This window comes from Rhinolophus hipposideros (genome assembly GCF_964194185.1).
Source record: "Rhinolophus hipposideros genome assembly, chromosome: 2".
NCBI lineage: Eukaryota > Metazoa > Chordata > Mammalia > Chiroptera > Rhinolophidae > Rhinolophus > Rhinolophus hipposideros.
Window position 1 is genome coordinate 63,558,630 of NC_138048.1, and position 17,210 is coordinate 63,575,839.

The following is a 17,210-nucleotide window of genomic DNA, read 5'->3' on the forward strand; positions in this document are numbered from 1 at the left end:
CCAGGACCCAGTTCTTTTTCAGAGATAAGAAAACTGAGGCTCGGGGAAAGTGGAGTGATTTGCCTGAGATCACACAGCAAGTTAATGGACTAAATGGGCTTGAACCCAATTTTCCTGACTCTAGGCTTGAGATTTTTTCCCCTCTGGCATCTGTGCTCTAACAGTTGCATTTCCTTTAGTGGCTATTTTGCTCTCACTCTGCTGCAGTGTCTCCATGGGCGGAACCTTATAAAAATGGTTGCTGCTTTCACTCCCCTGAATCTTTCTCCTCCTGACATGGAATTCATCTATGAATGTGAATGAGCAGGTACTACTGTGGGTGATTCTCTCTCTCATATAGCCCAGCTCTGCGTACCTTGAACATGTTCCAACCTGGTGAACCCTCTGTAGGTCTCCTGACGTTCAGTGTTTTGAGAGCTTGTAGGAGAGCTTGCATTCCATTCTCTGAAGAGCCATAGGATGACCTTTCAAATCATTAGTTGTAAGGATCATCAGGGAAGGCAAAAATCCTAAATGATACCTTTTAGTTAGTGTTTCTAGCTTTCTGAGTTTTCTAAAAGTTTTAAACATACAGAAACCTGAGAAGACAAGTTCTTTAACTTTCCTGTACGTCAATGTCCTTGTCTAAAATAATGTGTCACTTAAATAGATGTATACAAATTAAATAAAATGCTATAGGCAAAGCCCAAGACCTCACATAAAGTAGATGCCTAATAATGGTTAACTCATTCTCCCTCCTTTTTTCCTCGTTTTATTGGTGTTAGGTAATCAAAGGTACAATGTAATTATTAATGACTTTTCAAAAACTAACATAAGAGCAGCTCATCTTAAAAAGTTGTTGGCTGATGTCTTCTTTTTTATTTTTCCCTGTGGTTCTCCTAAAGGATCTGCTCCGTTTTTTTTATTAATTGGACTCATACATCCTAACCTTTCCTTCATTACGGGACAGGGAAAAACCAGATGACAGTTCCTACCAAAGAGGAATAGGTCATCGTTTTGGCTTCAGGAGAGTGGACATAAGGACGAGCTCAATGTTACGCTTTTCAGATATATCAGTAATTTTTAGGCCAGTAATTTAGGTTCACACTGAATAAAAGAAACTTAATAGCATAAGATTTTCCAATGGCATGTTTTGGTTGAGCACTAGTGAAATACAGGATAAAAAAGTCCCTTGAATTGTGTTATGGTTGCTCAAATTCTGCAAAGTTCAAGCATGGATTTCATATTTTTTAAAAAATACATATTTTAAAACTAGAAATGGGGCTTTATGCCACCTTGGCTTGCCAAGCTTGCCTTTCTCAAAAGTTTGTCTATGAACCCTCACCTACCATTCACTTGCCTCCTGACTTTTTGTTTTACTGATATCACAGATATCATTTTTTTGTAAAACAACATTGCCCAGTGTATTTTCTAAACACCAGGGCAGGCTGCCTGACCTGCAGACCCTATTCTTCAGCCATCAGTATTTCTTAATATTCACCATTACAATTGGTGGAATTAGGAGATAATAAGAGTATTCACAACAAACTACAGTGGTTTGTGGTAACATACTCCGATTCCCCACAGGGTGTCCTAGAATGCTTTTGGAAGATTGAGTCAGTATTCTAACTGCCTTAAAAGCAGCTGTTATTTTGTTTTGTTTTAAGAAAAGCATCCTAAAAATGTTTAGAAGTATATATTCTACTTTCACTTCACTATTCACTAATTTGGTTAGTTAAAGTTTAGCACTCCCTGTCTGAGCACTCAGTCAAATTCTGAAAGTTATTTTTGTCACTTTCCTGTGAAAATATACTTCTCCAATAAAAATATAATTGACAAAAAAGTAATAGAAATGGGTGGTTATTCAACTCCAAGAGACTGAGGGAAAAGAAAATCACCTTTGCGAGGGTTAACTTTCTCAGAATCAGATATTGGTCCAAGCTACAGTTTCATGTCCCCCACCCCTCTGCCAGAAGGGCAGTGAGAGAGGTAAGGGCGATGCTGGAGATAATTGGTGGTTTCTCATGCAGTTCTGTTTACCTCGGAGAATGGCTCAGATTCATGGGGTGGCTCATCTGTTTGTTTCCCAGGAGTGTCCTCCTCATCAGGTACAAATGACTTGTTGTTCCCCCTGTCCCGTCTGCCTCCTTGGTGACGGATAGACGAGAACTGTTCCCTGTGCTCTGGGACTCTAATGTGATCTGGGTCGTGCTGGTAGCGGGAGGGGAGGAGGGGGTAGGGGAGGCATCGAGAGGAACAACGGGAAGTTAACACTAGGGGAACTACAGTCTTTCTTGGAAAAGAAAGTGTGTTTGTGTTCTAGGGCTAGTGCCCTTCTCTCACAGCTGCTATAATATTGATCTAGCTGTGATTCAGGATTCGATGTTAACATCACCCTCGTCAGTGGGAAAGTGAGCCAGGGAAATGGAGAACTCAGTATTTCTTCTGATGAAGCAACTCAAAGAAACTAAATATTACAAGGAGGGTGGGGGAAGGAACTCCACTTCTTTGAGTCTCCCAGCAGATACAGGAGCCTTGAAATGAATAGTAATACCTCTGGCTTTTATAGCTCCCCTATAACCAAGGAGCTCGAAGCTCAATTGTACATTAGTCAAAATCACCCTGTCAGGGGAGGCGATCTCAGGATACATATTAAGCAGGAGGAAATTAAGGCAAGAAGATTAGCGACTTACCCAGATTCCCATGCTAACACCATTGGCAGAGCTGGGAACTCACAACGCCCCATTTATCCCGTGACCTGTGGTTTGGATGGATGGCCACCTCACAGGTGCTGGCGGGACACTCTGAGCTCATGGCTCTCAGCCCTCAAACATTTCCACTTATGTGCTTGTTAGCATGCCTTGAATTTCCACCACTAGCAAGACAAGTGTTTGAACAAGTTATTATATCGCTGAAAGAACCCCCATTAAGAATATATTATTAACCACCATGCTTTGAGTGTCTACTGTGTTGCCTCAGCATTTTTATACAATATTTCTAATTCTTGAAATACGCATAGTCCTGCGAGATAAGTATGAATATCTGAATTTTACAAAAGAAGCAACCAGGGGCCAGTAGAGTTCAAGGAACTTACCCAAGGAGGAAAATGAAGCTCAGATCATTTAAACCATTTGTTCCAGGTCACACAGATAAAATGTTCTAAAGCCCCAAAACTGAGGGATGTCTGGTTCCAAAATCTGTACTCCTTTTATAGAACCATGCTTCCTCTTTTTAACCTTTTCTAGGGGAAACTTAAACCAGTTGCACTTTTGCTTCATAAGTTTATCCACAACTAGTAATAGACTAATCACCTTGCAAACTGGAGCAAGATGGAGAGAGTGAGGAAGAGGGGGCTGGTGGGTTTTAGGGACCTGGGTGGAGGAGAAGAGGGGAGCTGGCCTGATACAGAAGGCACAGTCTGCCTCCTTCATAATCATGCCTGGTCCCTGCCAAAGGTACTTGTAGGTGAGCCTGCTGCTGGATGCGGCAACTCAGCTTCTCAGGCACCTGCCCACTCAGGAGAGAACCCCCTACATGTCACATTCTCCTCATCACAGCTTTTCTATGCAGATGGACGTGATTGAAACAGATTTTATCAGAGTGGTGCTCCTTAGCCCTTACCCATCATTACATTTCCATCTAGACTGTGAGCTGCTGCATGGCAATGACTATGTCCTGATCGCATCCCAGCTGCCATTCTAGTGTCCTGACATGTGAGGTATGCTGTCGATGCTCGTATGAAAGAACAATTAGAGGAGTGTCGGTCATGACTTCATTTTACTTGCTATCTTCATCACCATGGCTTATAAGAGATGACAAATTTGGTATTGAGGTAAGAAGGAGGCATGGGACATTACCCCTAACTTTTACTCATTTAACAGATATTTATGGGAAATACAAAGATTTGGAGAACTCTTTGGTGGTACTTACAATGTAACTGAAGAAACAGAAAGATCTTTTTTAAAAACGTATAATAGAAATTAAGGTGCCTAAGGGCAGAATTCAATGAGTTCTACGATGTAGACTCAAAGACAGCATGGCAGAGTAACTGGCTAAGTCAGTATGAAAAATGTTTAATAGAGAAAATGGCATACATATGACCTTGACTTGAGATAAAGAGAGGACAGGGATCGCTGGGAGGGAGCTATTCTGGGTGTGTGAGTAAGGTCCATCAGAGAAGTGACTGTTTAGAGGAATGGCAAATTTAAAAAAATACACTGGGAGGATAGAGTACATGGAGAGATGCACTGGCATATGAGAGAGAAAGATCATTTATGGAGAGCCTGAAACCTTATTTTAGAGGAAGAAGTGAACCAATGAAGTTTTTTGAGGAGGAAAGCAACAGGATGAGACTTGTGTTTCAGAGCCATCCTATAGGTGATATGGAAAGGAAATTGCTCCATGAAAGCAAGCAGGCTAAGTGATTTCTTGACTATTTTCTTTGATCCTAGGGAAAGAGTCCTTTGCAACATTTACTTTGCAGAGGCCATAAAACCACATTGAAATGAATCACGCACTATCATCTCTTAAATTTCTGGTTCCAGTGGGCCTGAAGCAATGCTAAGGTTTACTGAAATTTCAGGTAATCAGAGTGGGAGGGAAATCATTTTTACAAACACAGGCCATTTGTGTGGAACACCAGATCAACTCATAATCAAAGCCTGTGTCAAGGAGAGTGAGAAGCCTCATCGGGCAGGTAGTGGAGAGCCCTCCTTTTTCCAGCGCACTGTGTCAAGCTGAATGGAGGTCCATTTCATTTCACCCAGGACAGTTAGGACTTGAGACACTTTCCACCGTGAATCTTGGTACCTTGGCCCCAGGAGCACTTCCCTTGGTTTGGGTAGTTTGTGTTTTTGCTCCATCAGGCATAATACTGCCAAGCACTTAGAGGCACATTTTCCGCACAGTGTGTAGGGATTTAGTGGTACAACTCCCATTCACATTAATGGAAATCCTGCCAGGAAATCTCCACACTGGGCCACACTGAAAGTTCACCCCTGATTGTTCTGTTTGATTTGTTTCACCTGTGTCTTCCTCCGTTCTGCTCTGAGGATGTTTGCGGGCTCGTTAGTGCCGGCCTGAACTCAGTGCTAAATCTTAATCCCATGCAGAAGTGAGGAGGCTCAAAGACGTCTTTATTGCTGAGGGAAAAGGAGTACCTGGCTGGATTTAATGTGGTTTTATTTGAAGCTATATTGGTTCTAAGAAAGCCAAAGATCCCCTGGGTATTGCTCTCAGGAGAGAAATGTGCTCATATTCAAAGGTGAATTGTGTTGCATTGAGGACAGGAATGAGAGAAAGGGGGAGAAAACCCCCACTATGACTAGGGAGACCCTCAAGCTACCCACCTGGGGGATCAGGGCACAGTGGAGCTCATTCTTGAGAAGACACAGGTGCCCATGCTTGAAGAGGACCCCATGAGGGGAAATAAATGATCTTGTTCTCCATATGGCTCAAAAGAGCGATCACCCTTCTCATACCAGGCACCACATATGGATTTTCAAGGGTAGCAAAGATTATTGCTAAAGTTTGTGCTGTTCTACATTTTTCTCTAAAATTTATAATTTTCTTTAAATTTAGTAGTTTCTTTCACAGTGGCTTGATTTGTTCTTGTTCACATGACTAGCTGATTATTGGATTTTTCTCTTCATGATGTTGGAACATGATTGACAGGTCTGACACCAGGATTCAGCTGACAAATTCTTTCTGTCCTTGGCCATTGTCACGTTCTCTCTAATGTTCACACTGGTCTGAGCACCTGATGGCTTTATGCTCTTTCCATGTGTTCTTAGGTACGACAATTAAATGAGACCTGAAGATAGGAACTCGACTCTTCCCTTAGGATCTCAATGCTGTACGTTTAACAAAGAGCTGGGAAACTCAACTTAGGATTCAGGGGAGAATTTCTCCTTACACCTTCTCACCACCTAAAAATGTAATTAAAAGTATGGTATCTGGAGTCAGACTCTCAGGGATGAGATCCACTGTGTGCCCATGAACAAAAAATGTATGCAACCTCTCCAAGCCATGATATTCACCTCTATAAACTGTAAATAATAATAATGCCATGAAGTTGGCACTGGGGTAAAACTTAAATGAGATAATCCATGCAAAGAACTGAGTGCTATGTCTCCCTCATAATAAGAAGTCAAAAGGTGATTGTTGTTATTGTCTTTACTTCTGCAACTCCAAATAACGCTGCGGTATTTTATATGTAGAAGCCAAAACAATTTGAAGAGGCCTTTGAGTATGCTACTTTTCATTCTGTGCAGAGTAGTCTCCCTTATTCAAGGTTTTGCTTTCCATGGTTTAAGTTACCCATGGTCAATTGCAGTCCAAAAATACTAAATGGAAACTTCCATAAATAAATAATTGATAAGTTTTAAATTGTGAGCCATTCTGAGTAGCGTGATGAAATCTCATGCCATCCTGTTCCAACCCATCCCCACTGGGACTTGAATCATCCGTTTGTCCAATGTATCTATGCTGTATACCCTCCCCGCCCACTAGTCACTTCGTAGCCACCTCTGTTATCAGATCAACTGTCATGGTATGGCAGTGGGATGTTCAAGTCACCCTTATTTTACTTAATAATGGCCCCAAAGTGCAAGAGTAATGATGTTGGCAATTGGGATATGCCAAAGAGGAGCCTTAACGTGCTTCCTTTAAGTGAAAAGCTATGTACATATAGGAAAAAACATAGTACCTATAGGATTCAGTATATCTTGCAGTTTCAGGCATCTACTGGGGGTCTTGGGATGTATCACCCATGGATAAGTGGGGACTACTGTATTGCCTGTTTCTTTATGTAATGTGTTCCTTAAAAATAGCTCCAATAATAATAAGCGGAAGATGAAGGTGAAGGAGAAGAAGAAGGGGGAAGAGGAGGCGGAGAAGAAGAAGAAGACACTGTATATGCATTACATTCTGTGGTTTACTTCTAGCAACCACAGGAGGTAGGCAGCAATGATACACTCTCCTCATTTCACAGGTTAGGAGACTGAGTCACAGAATAGTAAATGGCTTCCTAAATGCACATAGGTAATATGTGATGTGACTGAGACCTAATCTCAATTTTTCTTTCTTTATATACAGTGTGTTTTATACTTGCAGGGAAACACAAAATGGAAAGATTTTCTGAGCAAAGTAAACAGGAGGGAAAAAAATCTGAGAAAGTTGATGTAATTCACTATCAGAAGAAGCCAAACAGCATCGTTTTGATGCCTTTGTAAAGCCAACGGTGTTGGACCTATAGATGTTTAATTGGAAATGATTTGGACAAACACAATTCTCATTCTGCAGTAGCAACTTGTTCCCTTAAGGGTAATTTCACTCTTAAGTGATCTCAAATCCTACCGAAAAGATATAAGCAAGAATATTGTACCAAGGCCTTCCCAAGAAGCAGCAGCATCTCATCTGCATTTTTATCATCATCATGAATTATTTATTAAGAAACAAATTGCCTGTAGAGGCAGGCTAAAAAACTGTCTAAACAGACGTTGAAAATCTCCTAGATCTCATCTTTGTTTCTGCAAGTTAATAGTCTAATGCAATTCCACAAAAGTAGATACGTATAAAAACAAACAAAATAACATTAAGCCAAATGGGTCAACAATAAGCAAGTTATATTATATAATTGAGAGCCTCTAGATCTCTCTTAGGGACTTTATTTTTCATGCCAAGATTGAGTCTGAATGATTTTCTGAACTGAGAGGAAAAGCAGCAAGGAGACTGCTTATTTTTCCAGCCTCTTGAGGACTGGTCTGAACTCTTACCTTGCCTTGTACCTCAAGCACTTGTCATAAAGTTGACACATACTAGATGGTAGGTAAATGAAATAGGGTAAATCAAGTGAGATAACAAGATAGGTACACCATTAGTTAGAGCTACATTGGCAAAGGGAAATTTTCTAAAATATCCCAAAAACCTTCATGGAAGAGGTAACTTCATTAAACAAAGGAGCTTGACAATTACGTCCCTCCTGGTGAACCTCCATGGATGTCTAGCCACACAATCTAAACTCTAACTTGCTGGGGGAAGGAAAAGTAAGAATGTATATAATACTCATTCTTAAAGGAGAAAGAGAGTGTCTTAAAATCTATACTAAAAAATGTAATCAAGTTTTATTTTTAATCGGATTATTACCCAGTGAAATTAGATGTGAAAAGTCTCACTTTATTTTGTTATATCTAGTCAAACATGGGGTAGGAAGTTTAGTTTATAGATTAATTTACCAGTGAATGAATTCTTTGGCCTCCATCATTCAGTTAGAGGGGAGAGGAAGAAGAATACCATAGACTGGTCCCGGAAAAAAAGGAGTCATAACGAAGTTCTCTCTCAAGAATTATCCACCTTGCTTAACTCTTTATCTCTGGGCTCAGAACACCATTTGCATGAAAAGTTTAATTGAAAAAAGCAAAAGACAAAAAAATCCCCATAATCGAGAGTCTGAGGGCTCCTCAATGGTCCCGAATCCCATGATCCCTTTTTCCTTATCTGTCACTGAAGAGCTTTGTTTCACTTTTAAGAAACATTATCTCCTCTCTTTCGATGAATGTTTATATCTCACACTTTCTCTTTGGATGCCATGTCTTCATTGTATCTACGCTCAGAACCAGTGTGGGCAAGTTGGCTGATTTATGAGACAGAAGAGTCCCATTAGCTTGTGGGCCACTTGTACACCACAGGGAGGTGGCCGCAGAGGCCTTGGTGGCTCCTTGTGAGAGGCATCATTTGCGGGCGACCTAGAATTCTCAGTAAGACTCATCAGAAGTACACGGTCTTTTGTTTGATCTTGTTCTTGTCTTAAAAGCTCCCTGTAATGAGGAGAATGTACTTGCTGACAAATGTGTATACTCTCCCTTTCCTGTATGTGGTGCTCCCATTGAAATGAAGAGACTTTGGCCAAGTTCATCATCTGGCACATACACATGCACCTACAAGCATGCCAGTCCTTGTTCTTTGTGCCAAAGACCTTTTAGTGCTCCCCACCCTCAGCAGGAGAAAGAGTCTCCAAGGAAATTTTGCTATTGAGTCCATTGTTTTTATTTGATTTGCTTAATGAATATTGAATTCACGCATAACAGGGGATGAGGGTCAGAACAGAGAAACTACCAAAGTTCAAGGCAGAAAGTGACACAAAACACAAAGTTTATGGGGCAGCATGCACACCTGTTATCCAATTAAAACTATGGGTTTTAATGTTTGTATTACTTCGCAGTGGTCGTTGGGGCTGTTTGTTTTGTGGCAACAATATTGCAGTTATAAAGGGGCTTTGTGTTATTTTTCTTCCTTTATCCAATTGCTAACGATTTGGGAATCCAGTGCCTCCATACTAACTTTTGAATTGCATTGAATATTTGTGTTTATTAAATTTTTAATCAGAAATTGGAACTAAGAGAAATAAAACTGACATTATACATTTCTCTGACATGTCTGGTATTTCTTATTTCTTCGGTTAGGACATCACTATCTTTTTCTCTCTCTGAAGAATGTGGAAAACAAGTCCTAATCTTAGCCAAGGAGATATGGAACTGAAAGACCAAAAATGTATTCAGCAACTAACAATGTTGTTTCACCCAATAACTAATAGTTGAGCACTTAATCTCTACTAAGTAACTGCGTTTTACATGTCATTTTATTTAATCCTCATAAGAATCCTAATAGGAGATATTATTATTTTACATGGAAAAGATAACCTAGAGAAATTAAATAACTTACCCCAGTCCACACAGATCATAAACGACAGATCCAAGATTCAAGCCCAGACAGTCGGAATCCAGAGCCCACATGTTTATCTGCTTTGCTATGCTACTGCTTTATGTTGGTCCTACATTCTCCATTCAGCCATTCACACTAGTCTCCAGCATGCTTAGGTATTAATAGATCTGTGTCTTCTACTAGATTTTAAGTGTTTTGACTCTAAGGATTATGTCCTTAATCACATGTACAATACCCACAGAAATTCAAATATATTGTATGCTCAGTAAATTCTTATTAAATTGAATTTAGCCCTTATAGCCTTTATAATCTACATGTTCTCAATATACTGATGAATTAGCTCCATGTTCTCTTTTGAGCTCCTAACCAACTCTTTAAACTGTGTTGGCTAAACATCTCCAACTGAATGTCCTGCAGCTGGTGCCGCCAATGCAATTTTTCCCAAATCCAGTTTAGCATCATCACCTTTCCCTCTCTCCAGATTCATCCTCTTCTGTATTCTCTGTCTCTGTTTATGGCATCCGTGTCCACCAGGTGGTTTTCAATTTAAAACTTAGGAGTCATTTTATACATCTCCATTTTTAACATTCTTTCCCTATCATCCAGGAAAAATTAAGCCTTTTAGAAAAATGAAGCATCTTATCACATTTTAATATTCATTCTTTCCTTTAAAATACATGAGTTGAGCACCTACTCTGTGCCAGGTGCTTTTCTAGAGACACAAAGGTGCAAAGATGAATAATATGAGGCCATCCTCTGTGAAGACTATAGTATGGTGACAAGTGAAGAGACTGGATATAAAGATGTATCATAGTTATTTACCGCTGTTTCCCTGGAGAGAATATAGCTCCATGAAGGCAGGATTTGTAAAAGTCTCCAATGTCTAACACTGTATCTGAAACATAGTAGGTGACATATATGAAGATCTGAATAATAAATGAATTAAACTACCACCTATATGATATATATGGATTCCTTCCTTTTTGCTTTCCATGATATGATTCTGATGCTTACTTCCATCTAATTCTTATTTGACTCTGGCTTATTCTATGGTGGATTGTTGGATATCATCTCTCAATCTAAATTATAAGCTCTTTGAATCAAGGTGTTGGATCGCTAAACCCACACAGCTCAGCGCAATGCTTCAGGGTCAACAGACACTCAATATTTATTGATCTGAGTGGGCACATGGGTAGGTCCTATTAGTAGAAAGTATGGGAATCATAGAACACTCTAAACATTTTTACTTTAACTTCTCATTTGTGCTATGTTTCAGTAATGAGTCATTAACATAAGGTTGGTCTTTAGGGTTGCCACCTGGATTATTTTATAGGATTGAGGTTAGGAAACAACGAGTTTAGGACAAAATCACTCACTGAGTTTAGAAAAAGTCTTATTTTGAGTCAGTATTGGAGCCCCATTCAGTTAGGTGGTAAACAGTAGGAAGAGCACAAGGAAAAGCTTGACGGTTTCTGCCAAAACTTGCCCCTTCTCTTTTCAACTCCGATTTGCTACAACTTCATACATGTATGAGATAGTGAAGAGGGAACCAATTAAGTTATTTATGTATTTAGTACCAGAGTCAGCAAGATCCTTTTCCCCCTCAAAGCAGTTAAAACGAATAGCACATTGGAAAGGGAATTGCAAACACTGCTTCCTATAAAAGAATATGTGAACTGGTTCTGATAACACCAGTGGTTACCTGACATACATTCTTCCTATAGTGTTTTAACAAGCGGGACTATTTTTAGGGAAATTCTTTGCCTTGAACTAAATTTATGGCCTTAAAGTCTTCTCGTCTATTTTTTGTGTGTGCGTGCTCCAATGGTCCAATTTATAACTGACACCTTTACTACCTACCAGCATATCGGTTTCATCTCCCAAAGGAAGAGAAAACCAGACCCTGTGACTAGTGAACTGGATTGAAAATCTAGTCTAATGCTGACAGATAAATGCACTAATTTTCTTCTGTGACTGGTTCTGCATTGCAGGGTGAGCCTGCTTCTAACAACTCCCTCAAAAGGCTCTGTAACCCGTCCAAAAGATGATGTCAAGTGCTACAAGGACCCAGGTCAGCCCTGCATCATAGGTAACAGTTACCTCAGTGATAAAGTTACCACGCAGGTTTTGAATGAGATTGTGTTTTTAAATGAAAGACTGGCTGGAAATGTAGACTTGGACCAAGCATTAATAGGGGAAAATTTGAGACAAACAGAGGTTAGCATTTGGTTTCTTTGTGGTGTTCAGGAAAGGTCAGGGACGGTTCTAATAGAGAAGGAACCCAAAGTTTCAATGAGGAGTCATGGTGTTCCACTAATGCGTGAGCAGGTAGTCTAGACAAAGTGAACTCCAGGTTTAGTTCAGAGCTGTCCTGTGACACGGAAACCCCAGTTATTCAACTGGAACTGGTCACAAATCCCTAAGCAATCGAAGACCTACTGAGTGTCTTGTTTAATTTTATTCTAAGGAAGTAACACCCGTCCCATCCCATGCCAACTGTTTAGGTCAGATGGGGAGGGAAGATATAAACAGCAGGCATGGAACCCGTCAGATAACCTTAGAGATTAACTTTATGGGTTTCTTTTTTTTTTTTTTTTTTACCCTGTACTACCAGAGTCATGGCTGTGGAGATGGCTGGTGAATCGACCAGAGCCCAAATGGCAACCACGTTCCTATTATCCATCTGTTGTGTTTCCTCACAAAGGTTTAAGTACAAGATTGATTATGCATATCTGACAATGTGAAGTACCTCTGAGTAAAGAACCTAGAAACAGTTTCTCACTCTACACAAAAGAAAGAAGACATACATCCAGAAGATAAATGGTGAAAATCCCAGCAGTAAGAGCATAGAAGATATCCGTGTTGTTAAAAAGAAGTATTGAGATATCTGGAATTTAAAATATATGAGTTTTAAGTGCTATATAAGTTGATTTAGAAAACTAAAAAAGCTCTCTTTTAAAGCAAGCATAACTAGTGAGAAACCATGTCCTGCAAAAAAAAAAAAAACAAAAAAAAACCACAAGCTTTATACAAAGAAAAGTAAAACATTTTAAAAGTACAAACCTAAAATTAAACTAACTATAACTAAAAGGAAGAACCAGATTGTTTGTTCAGTGAAGAGTTTATTACTGTTGGCATAAATAAAGCTAAAATATTTTCAATTTTAGAAAAACAAGAAAAACTGGGAACTGTGTGTGTGCAGAGACTGAAAACACAGACGCACAGACCATCCATGCTGTTGGGCTCTTCTCTGTGCAAGGTGGAGATTAGCGTCACGGACACTTGCTGCTGCAGACCCAGGAAGATGCGTTTCCTGATGCTCCAACAATGGCTGCCGCCACACAGGCCACCCACGTGGGTTCAGCCCGGCCGAGGAGGGCCAGTGGTCTCATGATAGGCAAGTCTCACTGCATCTTTCTCGGTGCCACGCTACATGTTTCTTTCTCGGTGACCCTCTTGATTAGAAAGAAAACTGTTTTGGCCATTATTTCTGACTCCATGGGATTGTAGGAGGGTCTTCTTTCTCTCCTTCTTCATCCTGAAAGATGACTTTGCTTGAAATCTTCCCGGTAGGAAGATAGAAAAGTCACAAAAATAATGCCTTCATAATATAATGCTTTACTTTCAAAGCCCTTGCCCACACATTAGCTCATCCAATGAAGGGGCAGGACAGGTGTTTCTAAGTCTATTTTGTAGATAATGATCCTGAGGCTCAGAAGGGTCAAAGTGTTTTACCCAAGCTGGTACAGCTAATAAATGAAGTCTAGGGCAAGACGATGGACTTCCAGTCTTGTACTTTTTTCAGAACACATCAAATTTCATCACAACAAGCATATGCTACTTTCTGCAAAGAGCTTTGGAATAATATGAACAACAAAATGTGTTTTTTATTTCTTGTTTACTTGTGTGTATTGCAATACTACTTTCACATTTCAAAGTGATTTATTTACTATCCATCTTCTTGAGAGACAGATAAATTATGTCTTTACATAAGCTTTCATTTAGATAACCACAGCCTTCTAGCTTTATGCTACTTATGTGTCCTTGAGATGGATGGATGGATAGATAAGATAGATGATAGATTAGATAGATAGATAGATAGATAGATAGATAGATAGATAGATAGATAGATAGATAGATAGATAAATAGATAGATAGATAGATGGATGGATGGATAGATGATAGATAGATGATAGGTAGATGCCAAAAAGAGATATATAGATATAGATTTTTTTGGTATTGACAGTAATATATTCATTTCTATTTGTTTCCTAAAGTAGTTTTACTTGATAGTATTTTTTGTTTTTCTCTAAGTCCCATCCAGAACTTATGCAAATTGTTAATGTCGACAGATTTTTGAAACAAGACTTTAGGAAGAAATCTTAACCATGTTATACCCAATATCTTCCAATGATTTTAAAGTTTCACTAGAGGGCACTCCCACTTCATGGCCAGGAGGCAGCAAGGACAAAGGACCAGAGTGGTCTGGATGTTTAACTCTGTGTACCTACTATTTTGTTTTCTTTCTCACTCTCTCTCCTCCTTTTTCTCACCCATTGTATAAAAAACAAAGTGAAATTACACAGGTCTTCCTTTAAACATATGAATAGAAATGAACTACATTGAAAAACTAGCAAACATCCACACCTGTGAATTATGATTCACCTTGTGGCATAGAGCACATTATTGGAAATTTTCTGCATTGAATTTCTGGTTGTCAACATAAACAAGAGGACAAAATATAGCATGAGATGTTAGCTTAGTACATCAAGAAATATGTCTTTATTGGACAACCCGGGAAGAAAAGCCAATGGTTGCCCAGAACTGATTTCCAGCTTGTAAGATTTTCAGGGTCACCTTTTTCTGATAAATATTTGGGTAAACGCAAATTATAAAGGTGCGTGGGGTCAAGAAAGAGGGGAACTAAAAAAAGGATCCAAATAGGCAATCAAATGAAATTGTTTAAGAGTAAATTAAATATGAGGCCTTGCTTTCTAGTTCATACCCTTTTATCAGAGAATCTGAAGATAGTTTTAAACATATATTTTAACAAAACAATACATAGAGCATTTCTTGTGGGAAGAACCTAAGGGATTGCAAAGTCAGAAGGAAAGTAGCCTATCTGCTAAGTATAGAAGCCACAGTCCCCTCGGGCTCCAAGTTTTAAACTGATCTCAACCCTTTGGGGGGTTGAATTTCTTTACTGTTGGCAAAACACAACTTCCAGCTTCAAAGAGAAATGGCATTAAGAAGGCCTGTTACAGAGAGATTCAAAAGACTTCTTGGATACCAAATCACTCTTACAAAACACCATTTTGATGATTTTAGTAAAGATTAATCAGAAACATATGTATTAAGTTTTTCTTTAAAATTACACTGGTTTATAAAATAAGAGAAAAGGCCTATGGTAAATTGCAAAGCCCCAAAACATTTCAAAAGCAAGTTGAGATGCTGATAGACCCAGGAATACAACCAGATTTTCCCTGTATCAATTTGAACCATCCTTATTTGATTTAAGCTATATCAAAGGTAAGTTAACATTATGGCTTTCTGCTATTATTAGCCACAGAAACACTTATTTGCTATATTTGCTTTGCAACTATGGACTCATGAACTTCAGTGGAAAGGTAGGCTTATGTGTTTATTTTGCAATGACACAAACTTAATTATTCATATGACCTAAAATGTTTCATTTTGTTTGAATAGAAGGCAATGCTTCTAAAGTCTAAACTGAAGACTCCTTGGGAAATGTATCTCAAATAATTAATTACTGGAATTAAATTCTTCTCTGACAGCTCTAGTCGTGAAATACACCTGATATAAAAGACCTACAATGACCATTACTGGGGAAAATTCTCACTGCAATAGGTGATAATACAACTTTGCTACCAATCACCAAAACAATCACCAAAACAACTCACAAGAGTGAGTGAGCCTTAGACAAACCGTGTTTTAAAGGAATCTAAGGTGAATAGCCAAGAAAGCACAGGTAATTAGGAATCAGTGACAGAAATCACTAGAGATTGATAGGTCCTACTTAAATTTTCTCCTAGTTCCCCTAGTTCCTTTAGAAATGGAGCATAATAAAAGTAAAAATAAATTAAATGTTGAGATGCAACTAATAGATTTTATAGGTCACAAAATAACAAAGTTTCTCCCTCCTACAAACAAATCAAGGGCTATGATAAGAAGTTGCCTTTATCTTTGGGGAAGAGTATAATAATAATAATAATAATAATAATAATAATATATAATATATATTAAGTGCTTAATAATCATTTGTAGCAGGATTGAAGAAATTTAGGAAGTCCTGTCTTCAGAAATATTTCTAGTAAGTGTTATCTTTTCATACAACCAAATAAAAATGTTTTCCCCAGGGAATGTGGTGGTGAACAGCTGGTCTATAATCAAAAGGTTCTTGCTAGAAACCATGTTCAGCTTTCTTTTAAAAAAATGTACCTGGAAAATAATACCAATATCTATTAAGAGCTGGATTTAGCCCGTTATCATGTGCAAATGTACCTGCCTATTAACTTACAGATTGGGCAGGTATTTTACGAAGGTGCAGTATTTCTGTCCCAGGTCATAGCTTGAGTTATTCTCCCTTTCAAGGTCCCCAAAGCTTCATCTGTCACTCTTATTGTCAAATGTTCTATTTTTCCTGTTCCTGCCAGCAGTGATTTCAATTTGGGCTTGACTTCAAGACAGGCCACATTGTATCTGTGATGTCAATGGAAAGGGGATAAAAGTCATTAAAGATATTTGTTATTTTGAAAGGTTTAAAAGAGTTTTTCTTGGTGGGTAACACTTTATCTGGAAAGAACTTCAACTAATTGTCTGACCAGGGAATGGGCACCTAAGTGAGAAAAAATATATTTAATAAAGCATTGGCGTCTATTATTTTTCCCCTTTCATTGTCCAATGCCTCTGGGCCTGGTGGGCTTTCTGGAGGCATCTGAGCTCAATATTCCTTCAAACAGCAGAGCAATGATTACACTGCTGGGCTGATTCGCTTTCTGTCTGCCCTAGGTAAGGGATTCTTGCTTCAAACACCATTTATTGTAGAAATTGTTGCTAGGGTTCTAGAAATTGCATGTGTATCCTTTAAAGAGCCCCCAAAAGACAGAATTGGAGGTGTACTTAAATCCTGTTTTGTTGTTCTTAATGTCCACCTCACTTAACATCCATTGCTCCATAACAATAGAGTAAGCAATTAAGAATACAACAGTTTCTAAAGGGCCAGTGGTATCCAAATGATTTGAGTTCTCTAAGAAAGGTGTCAATTAGAAAAAGCAATGAACTCAAGAACAATAGACCAAACTCACACCAACACACACATCCATCTGTGTAACACTTTGAAAAACAGAAAAAAATGATTTTTGTCATTTACTTTGGACAGGTTATGGGAGAAAAAAAACCCAAAACAAAAAGACAACATTTTTAGTTATATTAGATTTTGACTGGTGGGTTAAGAACAAACAAAATGGAATAGGCTCATACTTGAGTAGGAA

The 17,210-nt window shown here is 38.8% G+C and overlaps 1 long non-coding RNA gene across 1 annotated transcript in view; it reads left to right on the forward strand.

Annotated features, from left to right (window-relative positions):
* LOC308506648 overlaps positions 1 to 11,754 on the forward strand; it is a 191,964-nt gene extending 180,210 nt beyond the window's left edge. The window contains exon 3 of the long non-coding RNA XR_013994744.1: positions 11,691 to 11,754. This is a non-coding gene — a long non-coding RNA (uncharacterized lncRNA). The remainder of the gene's footprint in view (positions 1 to 11,690) is intronic.
* The last annotated feature ends 5,456 nt before the right edge of the window (positions 11,755 to 17,210 follow it).